This window comes from Danio aesculapii, chromosome 12 (genome assembly GCF_903798145.1).
Source record: "Danio aesculapii chromosome 12, fDanAes4.1, whole genome shotgun sequence".
NCBI lineage: Eukaryota > Metazoa > Chordata > Actinopteri > Cypriniformes > Danionidae > Danio > Danio aesculapii.
Genome location: NC_079446.1, coordinates 28,540,612 through 28,561,044, shown reverse-complemented (window position 1 = coordinate 28,561,044; position 20,433 = coordinate 28,540,612). Strand labels below are relative to the sequence as shown.

General features: G+C 34.8%; 1 protein-coding gene across 1 annotated transcript in view; it reads right to left on the bottom strand.

Annotated features, from left to right (window-relative positions):
- Positions 1-20,433, bottom strand: part of znf438 (zinc finger protein 438) — a 96,860-nt gene that overhangs the window by 22,228 nt on the left and 54,199 nt on the right. Inside the window, exon 2 of the mRNA XM_056469505.1 lies at positions 6,144-6,227. The gene's annotated coding sequence lies outside the window, so the exon portion shown is untranslated. The remainder of the gene's footprint in view (positions 1-6,143; positions 6,228-20,433) is intronic.

The window sequence follows — 20,433 nt, the reverse complement described above, 5'->3', positions numbered from 1 at the left end:
TTTAACTAGCAGCTTACATATTGACTGTTTATTTGAATTTATAAAGCTTATATAAATGTCTTATTCTGCAAGACCTTATTTCACATGCCTTAGTTCTATCTAGGGCTGCATGATATTGGAAAAATATGACATTGCAATATATTTTTTTCTGTGATATACAGTTGAAGTCAGATTTATTAGCACCTCTTTGAATTTTTTTCTTTTCTAAAAATTTTCCAAATAATACTTAACAGAGTAAGGAAATCATCACAGTATGTCTGATAATATTCTTTCTTCTGGAGAAAGTCTTCTTTGTTTTATTTCGGCTAGAATAAAGGGAGTTTTTAGTTTTTAAGGTCAAAATTATTAGTCCCTTTAAACAATTTTTTTGATAGTCTACAGGACAAACCATAGTTATACAATAACTTGCCTAATTACCCTAACCAGCCTAGTTAACCTAATTAACCCAGTTATGCTTTTAAATGTTACTTTAAGCTGTATAGAAGTGTCTTGAAAAATATCTAGTCAAATATTATTTACTGTCATCATGGCAAAGATAAAATAAATCTGTTATTAGGAATGAGTTATTAAAACTATCATGTTTAGAAATGCGTTGAAAAAATCTTCTCTTCTTAAAACAGGAATTGGGGAAAAAAATAAACAGGGGGGCTAATAATTCACGGGGGCTAATAGTTCCGACTTCAACAGTATATTGCGATATGAATATCATTTCACCGGATGGTTTGAATAGCTCTTTTTGGAAAGATTTCATTAATTTAGATTGATTGGGACGATCACATCTTTCTATGCAGTGAATCTGAATAAAATATAATGAATTACAAGCATATATAAATATGACAGCAAAAATAAAACGTAAATGAACAGTGCAGCGAAAATATGATCATATCACCGCAATTTTATTCTCCTTACACTGGCTGCCTGTTTCGTATTGATAATAAAATATTGCTTCTTACCTATAAAACTTTAAATAATCTAGCTCCTGTTTATCTAACCAACCTTCTATCTCGCTACAATCCAACACAGTCTTACAGATTTCAAAACTCAGGGCTTCTGGTAGTACCTAGAATAGCAAAGTCAAGTAAAGGAGGTCGAGCCTTCTCATTTATGGCTCCTAAACTCTGGAATAGCTGATAATGTTCGAGACTCAGACACACTCTCTCAGTTCAAAACTAGATTAAAGACCTATCTTTTTAGTAAAGCATACACAAAATACATCATGTATGATGCATGAGTGTGCTCCACGCAGGTGAGCTGGCTTGACAACCAGACACTGTGTTAAAAACTCTCATATGCTTTACATGTTTGTTAATATAACTGCTATTTTCATTTATGACACTTCATTTTTGCATCTCGTGTTTAAATACACTATGAACAGCAGCTATGCTAATTATTTTCTTTATTCTCTATTTTCACCTAGGGATCCTCATCCCAAGGCCCCCAGAGACTATGCAGTGCCATTGATGTGTTCCAAGACCTGTGAAGAAGTCCTGGACCAGGCTATATCCTGAGCTGATGCTGTGGTGGCCATGGAGGAGTGGAGTGCATGAGAATGAAAGACCACAGTGACAGATGAGTCCCCGCATTGATCCTGTGGGCCAGCCTGATCACCCGCAGGTCACCTACTCACACCTGCAGTTCTCCACGATGAACGTCCAGCGTTCTCCAGCCTCCTGCGCCTAGACTGCACCTCCACTCAGGTAGTTTGGCCAGAGGAAAAATGGTCGTGCCCAAAAGAGCCTGGCTTCTCTTAAGTTTTTTTTTTCTTCACTTCGTCAGTTGGTGAAGGTTTTTTACTCGTCACTGGCTTGCTTGGTTTGGGATTTCTAGAGATGCGCATTGATGGATTTGCTCTTCAGTTTTTGAACTTTTAGCAGTGAAATTTAATCCACACTGAAGTGAACTAAACTAAACTTCAACTCTGAAATCTGGACTTTACTAGAACTTCTATGTTAAGCAGCTTTGACATAACCTACATTGTAAAAGTGCTATAGAAATAAACAGGAATTGAATTGCTTTATGGTTTTCTGGGCAGTCTAATATTCAAATATAGAAATTGAACAATCAAACATAAAATTTTATGGTCATCATTGTATACAATTTATTCCAACAAAAATATTAAAATGGTATTTATTAATATCTTTTAATCTTAATAATCTAATCCTGCGATGTGACTATAGCGAATACTCACATTGCGATATCGATGCTCAAACGCTATAATGTTCAGTTCATGTAAAGTTCTATACACGACCTAAACTTAACTTATACAGCAACTTAACTTTTAATAAACAACAAATTAGCAGTTTATTGGAGACAGAAATGATGGTTAATAGTGAATATGTGCTGCCCTTACTACTACTAAAACTTTTAGCTAAAAAAAAACTACTAATTTGCTGTTTATTAATAGTTAGTAAGGGAGCAGTTGGTTTTAGGCACTGGATAGAATTAAGGATGTAGAATGAGATTGTACTAATAAACAGCCAATATCTTAATAATAGGCAGGTAATAAGCCAATAGTTAACAGAGGGAATTGGTACTTAAACTTAAGTGTTACCCAGTGTTTGCATTTTGATTAACGATTAGTCATAAACCTGGTACAAAACATGACTAGACCTTAATGCAAAACAGCCCACTATGACTTCTGTGCTTTAGAGTTTGCCCCTTGAGTGAGTCAAAACATTAGTGATGTACAAAGAATGAGACCGTATGCCAAGTAATGACTAGAACAGCTCCCTATTGAGGCTTTATTAGGACTGCTAATGAAATCCTATGACTTATCAATAATTGCTTAGCATTATTGCAATAGGCTGCAGTGCGCTATTGTGATAATAGCAGCAGTCCTAGCAACTCTGACCTCAAGCATATCAGCTTAAATAAAGATCAAACGTGTCACTGTGCCATGAGAGAATAAGATGCTCTAGGAAACAAGGTCAAGAGATTGTTTTATACAATGGGATATAAAACCTAGCAGGCAGCCAAAAAGCAACCACTCCAATCGGTTCGCTTTGATGGAGTGTACGTGTACATTTCTTTATTTACCAGATGCTTTTATCTTATTTGACAAATAAGAAGAACAAGAGATGCAATTGAACTAATAAAAGAGTAACAATTTTTAAGCGATGTGACAAGTAGCCAGTATATCATACAATGGATCCTTTTCACAAGACTGTGTTTAACAATCATTAGCATTCTAAAAAAGCGTATGAACACATATGTATTAACTATAGGTGGGCATAGATTAATTTTAATCTCACTTCATTTTAATCTTAATTAATCTCACTGTAATCTTGGAATTAATCTAGATTAATCTAGATTAAAATGGCTTATTTGAATTCTGCCAAAGGCATTCAGAATATGTGTGCTACCCAAATAATGACTAAAAGTAAGTCTTTGAGAACGGGTTTCTCAAGCCAGGTGGCGCATTAGACCAGGGGCTCATCTCCAGTTTCCAAAATGCATCACAAACTGCTTGAAAAACTGTTCTACTATGATAACTAGTGTTGAAAATAAATTATGTTCAATAAGATGTACTTGTCTTTACCTACTGTTCATTCAGTTAAACAAGAATTTTGAACCATGGGCCTAAATAAGCTCGAAACAGCAATTTTTGATTACCTTAATCCGACTAATGTTATAACAGAACTAAACAGAAATGGAATTAAGATGTGGAGTATGCATATATTAGTGGCATTATTGAAGTAAACATCGCAATCAAACTATTACGGTCATGTAGGACTTTTCACTATATTTTCCGACAAGATCCACACACGCGGTTGTCAGTAAAGGACCTCACGCACACACACATTGCGAAATGCATAAGTTTTTTTCTTTCCATTTGGCGTGCGTTATTAAATTCCATAACACTCTCACCAGTCCTTACTCCTTATTTGCATCTAATACCCCATTTTGTCACAGGGGCATGAATGAAATATTCATGAGTAAATGTGAAACTGCTGAACTGCAGTTAAAGTCACCTAAAATTGCATAAACCTCTTATATGAAAGCACTTCACAAAAACACCTTAATTATTTTATTGTCTATTAATGCAAATAACTAGATTACAGATGTCCATGTAAACATAGTCAGTAGTGTCTTCGAAGTTAGTGAAAGATCCAGAGAGGCATCCTGCTGATTTGATTCAGAAGGGCACTTTTTTGTCAGACAGCTGTCAGATTTTACTTTCATTCACCGTCATTCATTTTAAAAAGCACCCGTTTCATTTTATTTGTATATGTTTTACTGGAACGCATAAACTCTACAGGTGTCTGATAGTTAGATGTGGAGCTAACATTAATCAGATTCACTCAGTGAACAGTGAACTGCATACATGTTAGCATGTCACGTTTGATGTGCTAATTTCTCAGTAGGAATAAACCCAGGTTCGGAGCCTCAATCTCGCCCCCTACAGTGCAATTCGGCCAGGTATACATCCGTGCTAAAATATCAAGGTGAAAGTCATCATAGCTTGTGTAGAATAGACCCAGCTCCGAACCCAACTTTGAGAATAGATTAATGGCGATAATTTTTTCATCTTCCGATAAGAGTCTCACGTTAAAGCAGCCCGTTAACGCCGATAACAGCCCACTACTAGTATTTACGTTTGTTCTTAGCATCATATTACAAAATACTATTACCGCTTATGTGAGGTGTTTCTAATGCAGTATCTATGGCCCGGACAGTAAATTTGACGTTGTTCTCTCTTCTGGCTGTCGTTATCAGTCTCACAATTTTTTTTTCTTTTTCTGAAAGTCTTGATAACACCATTTTGGAGTCTTTTGTCATTTCAGCAAATAGGATTATGAAAAAAAAGTATTTGTTGTTCTCTACCATTCATTACGTGACTACTTGTGCTACTGAGAAACCAGGAAATGTGAAAAAGGTCCATATATTTAGCATTTTTAAAAACGTGTATAGTAGCAAGTGAAGCACACCAAAATTTTAAGTGTAAGCGAAGCAGTCAGTCAAGTTTACATCATTTTGTAAACTGATTTACACTGAATATATATATATATATATATATATATATATATATATATATATATATATATATATATAATAAACTCGATTAATGTAACCATTTTTAAGAAAATGGCATGTTTTACTATAGCTTTTAGATCTAGAGTGTCGCCATCTTGGAATATCGCCGTGTTGGGTACTTTCCCTTTTTACTACTACAGCCCCTTAGCCTCTTTTTATGCTCAAATGAAACTAAGATCAGCACAGTTTTTCACATGGCAGGTTTTTACATCCGTCATACATGTTGAGAAGTCGATTTGATCGACTTAAAAAGGGAATATGTCTTGACATAATCTACAAAGCTGTGACTTAGTAAGGTGTGAAGTAAAAGCATGTATCATTTTAATCATTGCATTAGTGTGAATGTAAATCCCCTCGTCAGGCAGCGCTGCACCAGCGTGAGAGAGTGGACCAAAGCGCATCAAACAAAAGGTATTAGAACAAAGTAGAAAATGTATAAATATTTTTATAGATATTAGACGCATATCTGATGCTTGTATTTGCACCAGCTTCACGCCCACAACTTCACGCATTGGGTTAAGCTAAGCTGTCCAGTCTCCATGTTCAGTCTATTACTTCCACTGTATCTGTTCAGCTGAGGGAATGGAACCAACCCAGTGACGTAACCATTTAGAAGAAAGCGGCATGTTTTACTATAGCTTTTAGATCTAGCGTGCCAACTTCTTAGAATATCGCTGTGTCTGATGTCACTGGATTGGTTCCATTTCCTCAGCTGAACAGATACAGTGGAAGTAATAGACTGAACATAGAGAATCGAGTTTGTGTAATATATTTTCATTAAAGTGGAAACCAATGTACAAAATAATGTAAACTTGACTAAGTGCTTTACTTCCAATTTAAAGGTACGGTTTCTTTAGCCAAACCTCAATAAAATGTAAGGGGGAATTGTGTGACCAACTTGAACCCATTGCAAAATGTTTGTTGGGGATTCTTTTCTGTGGCAAATCTTTTTTGTGTGTAGAATATCCACCTACTGTTGGTATTTCCCTTGCCACTCTTCCACTGTGACTGGACGACTAAAATATGATTAGTGTGGCGTTCGAACTACTGAAACATCTTTTATCTTTCAACAAGAGTTACGGCCTAAATGTGACTTCTGTAATAAATACCCCAAAAATCTCCAGTGTCCCTGTCCCAAGACGGTTCACAATCCTCTTCTTCCTCTTCTTCTCCTTCCACAGCCCTCGGCTCACCTGAAACAACCACAGAACAAACACTTTTAAAGCAAATTTACACTTGGACACTTCATGCACTTTGATTGATCGGGTTGCTGTTCAATAGTTTTTACAATCCATTTACACTCTGCCACATAAATATGTCTCCACAATCAAGTACAAAGCTGATCTACAACTCCCATGCTACATGCAAAAATAGTTCACTTCTGTGATGATGCTAATGCTAGGCAGCAAAAATGTTAGCAGCTTTGTTCTTCACTCAAGAATCTGTCTTCTATATCTCATTATACCATTGTAGTTCTTGTTAGGAGTCATATTTATGTCACCTGAACAACCATATGCGTTTACACTAGGTCTTCTTATGATCCTGCAAGTACACTCCCTCAAAAGTCCCTTTAACCCAGTAATGGGCAACTGCGGTCCTGGAGAACCACTATTCTTCAAAGTTTAGTCCCTAATCAAACACTACAGCCTGTAATTCTCACAATCCTGGAGATATAGGTTATATTTTTATAGGTATGTTTTATTAGGGTTGAAACTAAACTCAAAGATAGTGGCCCTCGAGAACTGAAGTTGCCTATCCCAGCTTTAAACATATAATGAACATTTACACAACAGAATACAGTTGTCAGTCCCATATTTGAGTCATTAATACAGTTTCATTCACATTTTTGGGGTAATTTATAGGTGTGACTAACAACCATGTTTTTTGATTACAGAAATGAAAGAAGTTTGTTGGTCAACAAGCTGTTGGTCATGTCAATATGCGTCTAGCATGTTTTGATAGGTGTGGTAGGCATGGGCCGGTATAAGATTGTAACGGTTTGATAACCTTAGATAAAAATATTACGGTTTTACGCTATTGTGATAACTGCTCGAAATATATCATTTTGGGTAAAAAACAACAACTTTTTTCCACTTTGAACACAATGGCTGCATCCAAAATCAAATACTTCCATACTATGCAATATGCTAAAAACAGTATGCGAGCTGAGGGGTATGTCTAAATTCATAAAATTCGAAAAACAGTATGCTAGAAGTACCCGGATAACGCTATCCCATGATGCACCACGAGAGAATGGGAGTGAAACAGGTGTCACGTGAAGATGACAAAATGGCACCCATAGTACATCGAAGCTCCATTCATACTACTCACATTCATACTGTATGGAACGTACTTTTCTATCGGTCAGTAGTAAATTCTAATTCAAATGCAGTAACTTCGGAGTAGTAGGCGATTTTGGACACAGATAATATATTTTATTTTGAGGAGCATTTAAAATATTTTAGAACAGTAAACATGCCAGGCTAAATAATTCAAATGAATCATTGACTTCTGCTGTCTTCATTAGTATTAAAAGTAGTATCAGTAACTTTATCTTCAGTTTTAGATTTAGCTATGGTTCTACATTTGATCTTCTCCCATCACTTTTGTGGTATTATCAGGACACGAGTCGTCTGTTCTTTACACTGTTGTTTAGGTGATAGTCAGAAAATGTTCAATATTCAAGCCTCTATTGTGAAGCTGCTACATAAATAGATATTTGACACTTAACACTATAAATAGTTGTGGTTTTTACCCCAAATGCTTATTGTGTATAACTAATCTTTCCAGGAGGGGTGTGCCAAAAAAAACCTCAATATTCTGTGGAATTTCTCTGTAGTAATAATAATAATAATAATAATAATAATAATAATAATAATAATAATAATAATAATAATAATAATAATAATAAATCAATACCGCAGTGATGCTCTAGAACCCACAAATGTATTTTGAATGTTTTTTTGTTCCTAAACTTAAACTCACCTAAAATGGATTGCCAGGATTGAATGATGAATTACAACAATTGAAACTAAAACAGCAGTGACAGGCGGGTTCCTGACTTTATGTGTGATTCATTGAATCCTTGATTGCATCGATTCATTTAAAATGGTTGATTAATTTGAAAACCAAGCAAATGACTTTTTATAAATGGATTTTTAAATATTTGATTCATTCAAAACATATTCAATCAGTGACAAACTAAAGCAGTCATAGACAGCATCCGAAACAGCATACTTCCATACTATACAGTACATTAAAATCAGTACACAAGCCGAGTAGTATGTCCGAATTCATAGAATTCAAAAATCAGTATGCGAGAAGTACCCGGATGACTTATTACTTCCGGCAAGATTCTGAACCGCGCATCCCATGCATGCTGCGCTATCCCATGATGCCCCGCGAGAGAATCCATGAATGGGAGTGAAGCGACGCAACTGACGCAGGTAGGTCACGTGACCATGACAAAATTGCGGATGTAGTAAATCCGAATTCAATTCATACTTCTTACATTAATACTGTATAGACTGTACTTTTCTAGCAGCTGAGTAGTACGTTTAAATTCAAATGCAGTACCTACTGAGTAGTAGGTGGTTTCGGACGCAGCCATACTCTAAAACAGAGATGTCCAAAGTAGGGTCCATGGGCCAAAGTTGGCTCATTGTAACCTTTCATTTGGCCCACCATCCCATCTAACATAAACTTTTTTTTGGTTGTTTGCTTACTGCTGAGCAACAAAAAAGTAAACTGAATTCATTGTTTCAATTAAATGTTGTAAATAAATACGATTTTTTAAAATTGTAAATACTGTCACTCGACAAATAGAGGACTATGCAGAAGACATCAGTGAGCAAATCAAGGCAAAAACTAGTGTAACACCATTCTGTTATAAATGTTTTTGTTTTTACTGTAATAAGTTCATTATAAATTGTAAAAACTATTATGGTGTATTAGTTAATTTAATTATTTTATTTGTTAATTATTTTCTAGTTATTTTTAAATATTATTAAATAAATTAGGAAATTACCCATGGCAACTATATTTACCATCAGCCCACTAGCCTTAATCAAGTTTGGTTTTTGGCCCTTCATAAGAAAAAGTTTGGGCACCCCTCCTCTAGAACAAACAAATGTGTTTTGAATGTTTTTATTGTGCCTAAAACATAACTCGCTTAAAATTAATTGGCAGTTCTTTAAAACAAAAAATCTTATTAATATAAAACGTAAAATCCCAAACGGATTTTTTGGCCTTTCAGAACTTGAATCGTATGGTTATTCTAACTGCACTCTAATGGCCTTCATCACAGTCATAACTTTCAGTCTTTCATGACAAAACATGTTTCCGTTTAGTTTCCTTGAACTATATGTCAACTCACCACAGCTACATCTTCATCTTCAACTCAGACAGCAGAAATAATCAGTTCCAACACCTCATTCATTTCAAAACCGCATTTGCTAACACAGTCATGCACTTGCACATCTCGTTCAAAATGCAGATGCTGAAATGTCCACCAACACACAGGAAACAAGCCTGCACCTTAAACATGCTTCCTCTTTGAATCTTCAGCAGTAAATAATGGATTTTTTGAGTGTAACAGTGTGATAGACGAGGGCCCTGGAGTCCCATCAGGGTAAAACACAAAGCTTACAACCCTCACCTTGAATGTATGTGCGTGCGTGTGTGTGTGTGCAGAGGTCAAATGGAGTCAGCATCACACAAGGACACAAGCAGATGCTGAAGCACTCAGTCAATAACGTTTAGCCCCCAGACACAGTTGACCTCACCCGGAGGTCCGTATGAAATCGCACTTTACCGTCTGTATGATTATAATCTGCTCTACAGTCAAGGGAGAAATGATCTCTTTATAAGATGTATTACTGAGGTTTGCTTATTGATTATTCATAATGCTTCACAAAGTGGCTCTCTATGTCTCTGAATAATGTATAAGAGACTCAAATACATGGTATTAAAATAAAATGAATCAACTTCGGGCCTTTTATTTGGAAAGTTTTAAAAAGTGGGACATGCTGTGTTTTTGTAGCCATTAGTATAACGAGCGTAATGAGAGTATGATGTTGGTGTCACGGTGCGAATTCATTAATCATGTTAAATTTGCCTTGCATTGATCGTTCATCTAAGTGATAATAAGAGCATTTAAAAACAGCTTAAACTGAACTTCATGTGCCAAATGAGATGAGGCCAAATATCTACTGCGCGGTGTTGGCAACTGCCATAAATTAAAAATACAAAACAAGAACTCTGCAAAGGGGTTCCACATACAGTTCATGAACTGTGCTTCTGTAATAAGTTGTGGGGAAACGCAACAGATTTGTATTTTCTGAAAACGTCATCAGTGCTTGTCAGGGATTGACATTAATACCCGCCAAATGCAAGTCGATTTCACCTGTGGCGGGTTAGACGGACACCCTCACTTTGTATGGTTGAAAATAATTTTTAAATTGCCAGTGCTGCCTTGTCACTAGGGCTGCACGATTAATCGAAAAAAGATCACGATCTCGATTCGACCCTACACACGATCACTACGATTCAGCCAATTATATTTTCAAGGTCAGGAGAGAAGCAAGGCACTCGCACAAGTCTTCACAGCAACATTGACACCTTCAAATGGCATTAAAAGTGTCGCATGCTGTATTAGAAGGTATAATTCACCCAAAAATGTTATTTCTGTCTTCATGTAATGATGTTTTCGTGGCCACGGAATCACACGTGAGCTGACCGCCAGCTGTTTGTTTACTTCAGAGAACATGCGCGTGCCCGTCTATGATGCCTACTTTAGTGAACAGAAGCTGCAAAGGCTGTGAAAAACAGGTAATAAAGTTGTAAATGACGTTCAGTTTGTTGCACAGAGCGATCATTTGAGGGCCGTGCGGGAGGTTTGATTTGCATGTGTGTGGCCATAAGCCACACTAGGAAGTGAAAGTGAAACCTGTGTGCACATTTAAATGATCATATCGCATTTTAGAGTTATGATTACAACAAGCATTTGATATGTTTTTCTTTCATAGCGAACACAAAGGGTTTTGCATGAAAATAAATGTTTACTTTGTCAGTATAACAACCCTAGCCTATATATAATGTTGAATATAATGCAGGAAGAAATCTGATAATGACAAAATTCTAATTTTACCAGCGAAAACAAATGGTCTAATAATGTTGTCAATGGCTGATAACAAGCACATGTCTTAAACATAATAAATCAACTTTAGAATTATGAATAGTTTTCTGTTGTCATCATTTTACTGTGAATTAACAAACAGGAAATAATGAAAGTCTGTTCAAGTCCACCATAATGTCTATACAAAATTTTGCAATTTAAGCAACAGTATACCTACACATAGGCCTAATATTATTATTAATCATATTTACCTTTATTTTACATTTACAGAATCGTAAAAAAAAAAAAAAAAAAAAAAAAAAAAAAAAAAAAAAAAAAAATGGCGAGCTTGATTTTAAGCAACAAAAAAAAAAATCGTGATTAACATTTTTGCCAGAATAGTGCAACCCTACTTGTTACTAAAGATTAGAATTTTAGTTTAAGACCGTTAACGTTAACGTAATGTTTTTCACTGGCTTTCTTTTACTTGCAGTTATTTTTGTTAATGTGGTTTTATTATCATACTTTACAATAACATTGCTTTAATATGAGATTAACTTTCTATTTATCTATAGTTAATTGATGATCTGGGACCTTTAGCCTGGACAGACTACTGTGTATAGTTTTAGATACGTGAGAATCATTTATTTAATTGTTTTTTTTAAGAACATTTTTGTTGAATAAATATATATATATATATATTGCTTGTTTTTACACATTATTTAAAATTTGTGGCAAGAAAATAATTAGTTTGGAGTGGCCAGAGAAAAAAAAAGGTAAATCCTTAGTGTTGAGTCCTGAAAAGTGAAATAAAATGTGAAATAAAACAATTTGCAATGTGACACTGAAAGCCCATTTGCTCATGTTCATTGAGCAAGGTAACAACACACAAAAAAAAATTAAATTAACGAGGAGGCATGTGGACATAACACAACATCTATATCAAGTAATTTTAGCATGCCAAAGTCAAATTCATGCATATAAAATATATTTTCCCAACAACAAAATTGTGGCTAGTGAAATTGGCGAGTGGCTGGTATCGTTGGAAAACTACTAGCCACAGTGGCTGGTGATCAAACAAGTTAATGTCAAGCCCTGGTGCTTGTTATGCACAGAGTCTACAAGATTTTCTCCTCTGTTTTATTGTACACCAAGTAATGAGGTAAAGTCCACTCAATCCTGGCCAAAATATAGTAAGTCTCCAGCACCGAAGAGTCCCTGTGAAACAAGCAAGTGTGATTCTCCTCAGCAAAATATATTAAAAAGCAGGGCTGTGCAATTAATCGAAATTCAGTTTCGATTTCAATTTTGGTCTCTAACAATTATGAAAAAATATTAATCATATGTCGCTTCATATGTTGTACACATTTGTTGCTTTGCAAAGCTCAGTTTCACTTGAAAAATACTAAAAGCATGTACTATAATGTAAATTTTCCAGCATGGGATGCGCATCATTCATTGATAAACATTCGAATCATTCATGTTTTTAAAAGCGCGAATGAGACCGCATACTGTTGTGTGAGTGCGCTCAGCCTCAGAAACGAGCAGAGCACACACATCTAAAGTCATCTTAATGAGAGCGCTTTAATGGTCAAATACATGCAAATTTGTGTCAAAACACAGTGTTTGGTGATTATTCATATTGACCCTCATTTGTGTAATAAACAAACAAGCTGAGAATTAAAAGACACGTGAAAGAGAAACCATAAATCAGAACCGTACTGTTCTTAAAGTGAAAGTGTGCAATATTCCTGCTGCTGACTGTTTTTATCATTAATCAAACAACAAAAGGACCAAATCACTCAGTGCTCTTGACTTTTGTAGCTATAATTAAAGTTTTTTCTTACAGTGAAGATGCTTAAAGCCCAGTTTGTTTTATATTTTTATTCTATAGTATTTATTTTCCTTTCCTTATTTACAGGCAGGAAAAAATATAAATACTGCATATATACAGTTCAAGACAGAATTATTAGCCCTCCTGAATTATTAGCGGCCCTTGATATTTTTCTCCCAATTTCTGTTTAGAAGAAGAAGATTTTTTAAACATTTCTAAACATAATAGTTTTAATAACTCATTTCTAATACCTGATTTATTTGATCTTTGCCATGATAGACAGTAAATAATATTTGACTAGATATTTTTCAAGATTCAACCATTCAGCTTGTATCTTGTATTCAGCAAAATACAATTTAAAGGCTTAATTAGGTCAATTAGGCAAGTTAGGGTAATTAGGCAAGTCATTGTATAACTAATTTTCTCTGCAGACATTCAAAAAAATATATTGCTTAAGGGGGTTGATAATATTGATCTTAAAATAGTTTTAAAAATATTTAACCTTGCTTTTATTCTAGCCAAAATAAAACAAATAAGACTTTATCTAGAAGACAAAATATTATAGAAAATACTGCAAAAAATTCCTAGCTCTGTTAAACATATTTTGGGAAATAATTATTTAAAAAATAATTAAAATTCACAGGAATTTTGACCTTAACTGATAATCGTTTTGAATAATAATGATTACAATTATGACCAAAAAAAATCATGATTATGATTTTTCCTATAAGCGAGCAGCCGTATTAAAAAGTCATAATATACAGTACTAGGCAAAAGACTGGCATATTAAAAAAGCCCTTGGTGCAAGTAAAAACAGTAATTAAATTTTAAAGCTTTCTATTCTATTATGTTTTTATTATCTTATTTCTCTTTTATAGTAATTACAAAACATTATTACAATTTAAAGTCACAGTAAACCATTTTAAAATATATTTAAAAGTCTAACTTATTCCCAATGAAGCAAAAATGGTGTCTTCTATGTGTGCTGCATAATTTTTTGTAAAACAAAACAAAACAAAAAACAAAACAAAACAAAAAAACAGAAAGGTATTGTAATTTAAGTACAGAATAAACATCAGGACTATCTTCAACTTAAGACACCTTAAAACAGAGATGTCCAAACTAGGGCCTGAGGGCCAAAGTTGGCCCATAAGATTTTAAAGAATTTGAAGCAATGTTTTGTAGTTATTTGTAAATATTAGGAAATTACTAAAAGAAATATTATTGTAATACAGTTTGGTATATTTAACTTCGGCCCACAGCCCTCAATCAAGTTTGGCTTTTGGCCCTTCATAAAAAAAAAGTTTAAAGGGTCATGAGGATTTTGCATCAATGTTAGCGTCTCACAGTTTTAAATAAATAACAAAAACGAGTTAATTTTGTAGCCCTTTGTACTATTCTTATTTGGAATGTAGCAAATAACTAGCATCACTGCAGTAATTATTCATTAGACTGCATGGCCTTATCCTGTGAGAAGATGCTTTGCTTAATTATTTAAAACAGCATGCACCGATTTTCTATGACAGGTGCTTAAAATTGTGACAACGCACACAGCAAGTGTTTATAGACCATACGTAAGTGCTTGTTTGTAATTTGCAAGAATCAACACAATTTATTCACACTGTGACTTTAACTAGTCAAAAAACAAAAACAGTCTAAAAAAAATGGATTGTGTGTGCTTGTGCATTAAATGGCAGCAGTTACAGTATATGTGTGTTTGTTTAATATACAGAGACCTTACGAATCCTTATATAATATTGCATTCATTTTGTCGTGTAATGATAAATTGCAGCGTGCATTTGTGGAAAGCCTTGATGCTTTTAACCCAATGAGAGTGAAGTAAAACTGAATGCTTTTAGTATCTTGTTTTTTAGTATCTAGAGGGTTTGAAACTCACTACTCCTCTCCAATGTCAATCCCAAAACCAACATGCAATAAGGTGTGCCCATTATTCAGAATCTCTTCCATTAATATCCATGGTCTAATAATGTTTTGCGTAAAAGAATAAGCTCAAATAAACCTGAATCTTGTGGAATAACATGAGAGTCATTAAACAATAACAGTACTTGAATTTTTGAGCCTATTTAACAAGTATTTACCCTCTCATAAATGGCCAATCATTCTCACGTACCTAACGGCACAAGGCCAAGTCACCTCCAAATGTAAACAATTACTCTTTGATTAAAGCTTTTCACTCCAAACATTGCATAGTGTTTACCCCGATAGAGCTGTTGATAAAATACCAGCAGACAGCCAAGTGTGTGTGCGCGCGCGTGTTTGTGTTTGTCCGCTGAAATGGTTTTCAGTGAACACATGATTATCTCAGAAACACACACACTTTATAAGCAGTGCTGTGACCTGGAGTTTGTAATTGCTGAACGATTGTGTTTGACTCCATACTACATCATTGCTCGGCGTGACTCAGGCCTTCATGATACAGAAACAGGCTTTTTTTGTCCAACACTTCATTGTGACTAACAGCACTCTTTTGTCCAATGCTGATGATGTCAGCACTCATATGCAAAAGGGTTGGTCCAGCTTGATCCATCGAGGAAACGTAACTATTTTACAGTTTGTCGGTTTAGTGGTTAATTCATATGAATTTGCAGTGTTGGGCAAGCTACTTGGAAAATGTAGTGAGCTAAGCTATTAGTTACTCTACTTAAAATTTAGCTTAACTACACTAAAAGCTACCCACTGGGAAATGTAGCAAGCTAAGCTAAAAGCTACATGGCAAAAGTAGCTTAGCAACATCTAAGCTAGTTTTTTTCTTTTTCATTTTTAAATCAAAGCAACTTCAATCCAAGTCAGTTCTATGTTATTGATCAATAAACCAATGTGGCATAATTGTTACGTTCAGTTATTGTGCTTGTTATGGTGCTGCTTCAGTAACACTTCCTCTACAGTCATCTTTCCATCATGCAAGTATCTCGTGTCAGCCCAAAGATTGATTTGTGACATCACCGACCGAAGCAACAGGTGGCAGCAACTTAGAGGCAAAACAAAAAGGTTGTTTTTAATCCCCGTAAAACATGAAGAAGAATTTGTTATTCTTGCTATCATTTGGATATACTTTCACCTCCCAAACACCAGCTTCACAGCGCTGTGAGTAGCGGTGGCGTCACCTAATGCTCCACGATCTTTAAATGTATCTTGTGTGGACGCTACTGCACTACTTGCATAAAATAATAGCTTCGCTCCTGAAAAGATATTTGATTTAGAAAGTAGTGATGCTTCCACCACGCTACTGAGCAATGTAGTTAAGCTAGTGACCATTGACTGTAAAAGATATAGATGTAGTATCTGTGATGTCACCCATAAATTTCTGAAGAACGCAAAAGAAGCTACAAGTAGGCGTGGCCAACCGTCGCCATTTTGTTTGCACGTCCTTGCACGACCGGAGGACACCAAACAAGGGCGAAGAGGCGGAGCATGAGCGGAGCTACAAACGCTGGCAGTTTGCTTAGGCTTTTCTTTAAGAGAAACGCTTAATACTTCATTATCTGTGACATGTTTGTGTTCTGACCACATGTGCTTGGTTGTACACTATATCAACAAAGTTTTTAGTCTTTTAAAAACACTGTTGTATTACATTGAGCCACTAAACACTGTTCTTATGACGTTTTTCTACTAGAGGCGAATTACTTCCAAATACCTCAAATATGGTCCTTGTTAATAAATGCAAGGCTATTTATAAAATCCAGGCATAACACTGTATGACAACGTTTCAGATGACTGTTTTATAGCCTACTGCTAATCAATCTTTTAGATTCTGGAGCGCTTTACAGTTCCAAAGAAAAATATACATGATAATTTATCTTAAATAAAACAAAATAAATTTAAAGATGGTATAAGTATATAACTTCACTCACCTGGGAAATGGAGGTCACGTGAATGGTTTGTGAGCACAATTAGGTGCACACAGAATCCCATATCATCTGATAATTGTAGGAAATCATTCCAAAAGGCAACTGACTGTGTAAAGCCACATAAAACAAAACAAAAATATGATGTATATGCCGAGTTCAGCTGCTAATCAGCCGGTATCAGCTGAGGTGAAGTGACCGCGACCAGCAAGACCTAGCTGTCACTCAAGAGGCCACGCCATTAATTATGCAGACTTAATATAACTTAATATAAAGGAAACAGATGAGTTTTTAAAAACTTCACCCCCTCACAGTTGTCATGAAGTGTAATATTAGCTATATGAACCAAAATTGTTCTTTGTACCAGGCTACACCTTTTATTTTGCTGTAAATTTGGCCATTTTAACATTGAGGTCAATAGAAATGTACTCTATTATGAAGCCAGGACTAGCGGAATTTCGATGAATTGCATTTTCAGTTACTTCCATATTGGCTTCACGAGGGAGAGCGGGAGGCTGCCGCTTGGTAGAGACACTACTGCCAACACTGCAAATTTATATTCGAGTTCAGTCATACGAATTTGTACGATTTAAAAAAAAAAAAGGTGTGGCACCCAATCCAACCCCGCCACTAAACCCAACTGTCATTGAGGGATAAGCAAATCGTACTTCATTGTTAGAATTAGCCACTACATCAAAAAGTTACGAATTGCAGTAATATCGTGTTGGTTGCTTGGCTTGACTTTAGTAAAAATAGCTTTATAAACAAAGATTGCGTTCCAAATGTGTATGCACTTATACACTGAACCATGTAGGTTATGAGTTTAGTGTCCTCTCAAATAGAACATTTTGACTAAATGGAAACTCAAACAGTTTCTCTGTCAACTGTTGCTAAAAGTAAAAAACATGCAAAAAACGTCATGAGTACAACCACATTCATATTTATAACATTTATATCGCAGACAAACTAAATATCGAAATGTCAGGTTTTTTTCCATAATCACGCAATATTTATACTCAGGGTTCATACACATTTTTACTACTAAAATTCCATGACATTTCCAGGACTTTCAAGTACATTTTCATGACCTGATGTTTCATGTAATGTGGTAAATAATAAGAAAAACATTGCAAGTAAAAATTTATTACAGCATATCATAAAACACATGACAGTCTATTTAGTTGTAAAATCTATGAAAATCTATGTAAAATGTATTTAGATAATGCTTACACATGCACTAATAATGTTAAAGCATGTGTTTGGCCAAGGACAGAACCTAGTTTATACTATATTATACAGTATATATAGTATACAGATATTTGTTCATCTAATTTTCATGACTTTTCATGACTTTTTCTGTTTTTTCAAAACTTTTTCAGGCCTGGAAAAGGCCATGTAAAAATTCTATGACTTGTCCAGGTTTTCCATAACCGTATGAACCCTATATACTGCAAAATTGTGCATAAGTATGAGATTTGGGATGCACCAAATGTCCTTGTAAATCTGCCATTTGTTACGCTGACAGCATGATTGAGGTTAAGGTTTAAGAGCAGACAACGATCATTCTGATATTGAAAACATGGGATGAAATATTATAATTAACATGACAAATAAACATTTGAGGTCTTTTAACATATCTCAAAAAAAATCATTGCAGCCTTTTCATGGTCTCTAACTGTAATGGAGACACGAAATGCTTTCAGCACATCACTGAATCAAACGGCAGCAGCAGGTGTTTTTGTTGTCGTCTAAAAACATTGGTTTAGCAACAGACACAAACAGATTTAACAGGGTATGGTTAGAATTGCGCACAGCTGTACCCGGGACGAAATTAGACTGGACTGACTGCGTGTCAAAAAGAGAAGCAAAATTATAGCCTTCAACCATGGACTCTGGTATTAAACATCAATTGGAGAGCTCCAGTGATGTCATTATTATCAGCCATGTAACCAAATGGGAAGAGGCCAGTGATGTCTAATGAAAAAAGTCTGTTTAAAAAGCAAATGTATCATCACCGTATTAAGGATTAATCTTAGAATTTGGCTCTAAACTTCGACAGACTTTCCAAAATAATTTTTTGATGTTTTAAATACTTGCCTGTACTATTTTAAAATGATACAACATTCAAGTAACAGGTAAAAGCTATTAAAATGAACTTAAAGTATGCTTATGTGTATTTTATTAAACTCTAATATACTGTGTCGATGTTTCATGACATGCGTTTGCTTAATTAAAGAGATAGTTCACTCCTAGATGAAAATGTACTCACTATTTTCTCACTCACAAGAGGACGAGGTTCTAATATTTTATGAGTTATTTATTGAAGAAACGTGAAAACCTGTAACCATTAACTTCCATACTAAGAAAAACAAATACTGCTTGAATTGTCATAACACACATTAAAATAAATTTCTTAGAAAATCATGGTGCCAAGTCAAGTTTCAGTCAAGTCAAAATCACGTCTCTGGACTTGCTGTATCCCCAACACCAATATTTGAACAATTGCTAAAAACATTTATAACTTTCTGGCCATCTGATTTTAGGCATGGATATACAGTTGATGTCAGAATTATTAGCCCCCCTGAATTATTAGACCCCCTATTTATTTTTTTCCCAAATTTCTGAAGATTTTTTTCCAACACATTTCTAAACATAATAGTTTTAATAACTCATTTCTAATAACTGATTTATTTTATCTTTGCCATGATGACAGTAAATAATATTTGACTAGATATTTTTCATCTCGCTTCTATTCAGCTTAAAGTGACATTTAAAGGTTTAACTAGGTTAATTAGGCAAGTTATTGTATAATGATGTTTTTTATCTGTAAACTATCGGAAAAAAAAAATTTGCTTAAAGGGGCTAATAATGTTGTCCTTAAAATGGTGTTTAAAAAATTAAAAACTGCTTTTATTCTAGCCGAAATAAAACAAATAAGACTTTCTCCGGAAGAAAAAAATATTATCAGACGTACTGTGAAAAATTCCTTGCCCTGTTAAACATCATTTGGGAAATATTTAAAAAAGAAAAAACTATTTAAAGGGGGGCTAATAATTCCTTCAACTGTACATTTTGCGATCATGATTTTTGAAAGTATTACATCGCTTTGTAAATGTTTATTACCACCATTTGCTGAGCCTCCCCGTACAGTTTGATAGAGCGCTTGGACTTGAAAGCTGCCTTGCATGACGTCACACTTAAGCAGATAGAAGATAGAAAGTCAAACAGGTTTGTAGCAAGTGAAGGGTGAGTAAATGATGACAGAATTTTCATTTCTGAGTAAACTAGCTCTGTATCATATACTCATGTCACTGTTAATTCTTATTGTGCTGTGTTTGAGCCTTAACAGGTGTTCCTATTACTAAAACATAAGTCACTGCAATGTAAACACACCCCATATTTTCACAGAAAGTTTTAGAAAGAAACCTTGAAAAAGTTCTTCTGGTGCAAGTGTTCCTATATAGACAACAAATGTGCACTAGAATGTGTTTCATGTAGACTACGAATAGCTATATTACTGAAATTTAACTAAAATGAATTAAACAGTAGTTAAAAAAATAACGTTAGGCTACCTTTAGGCTAGA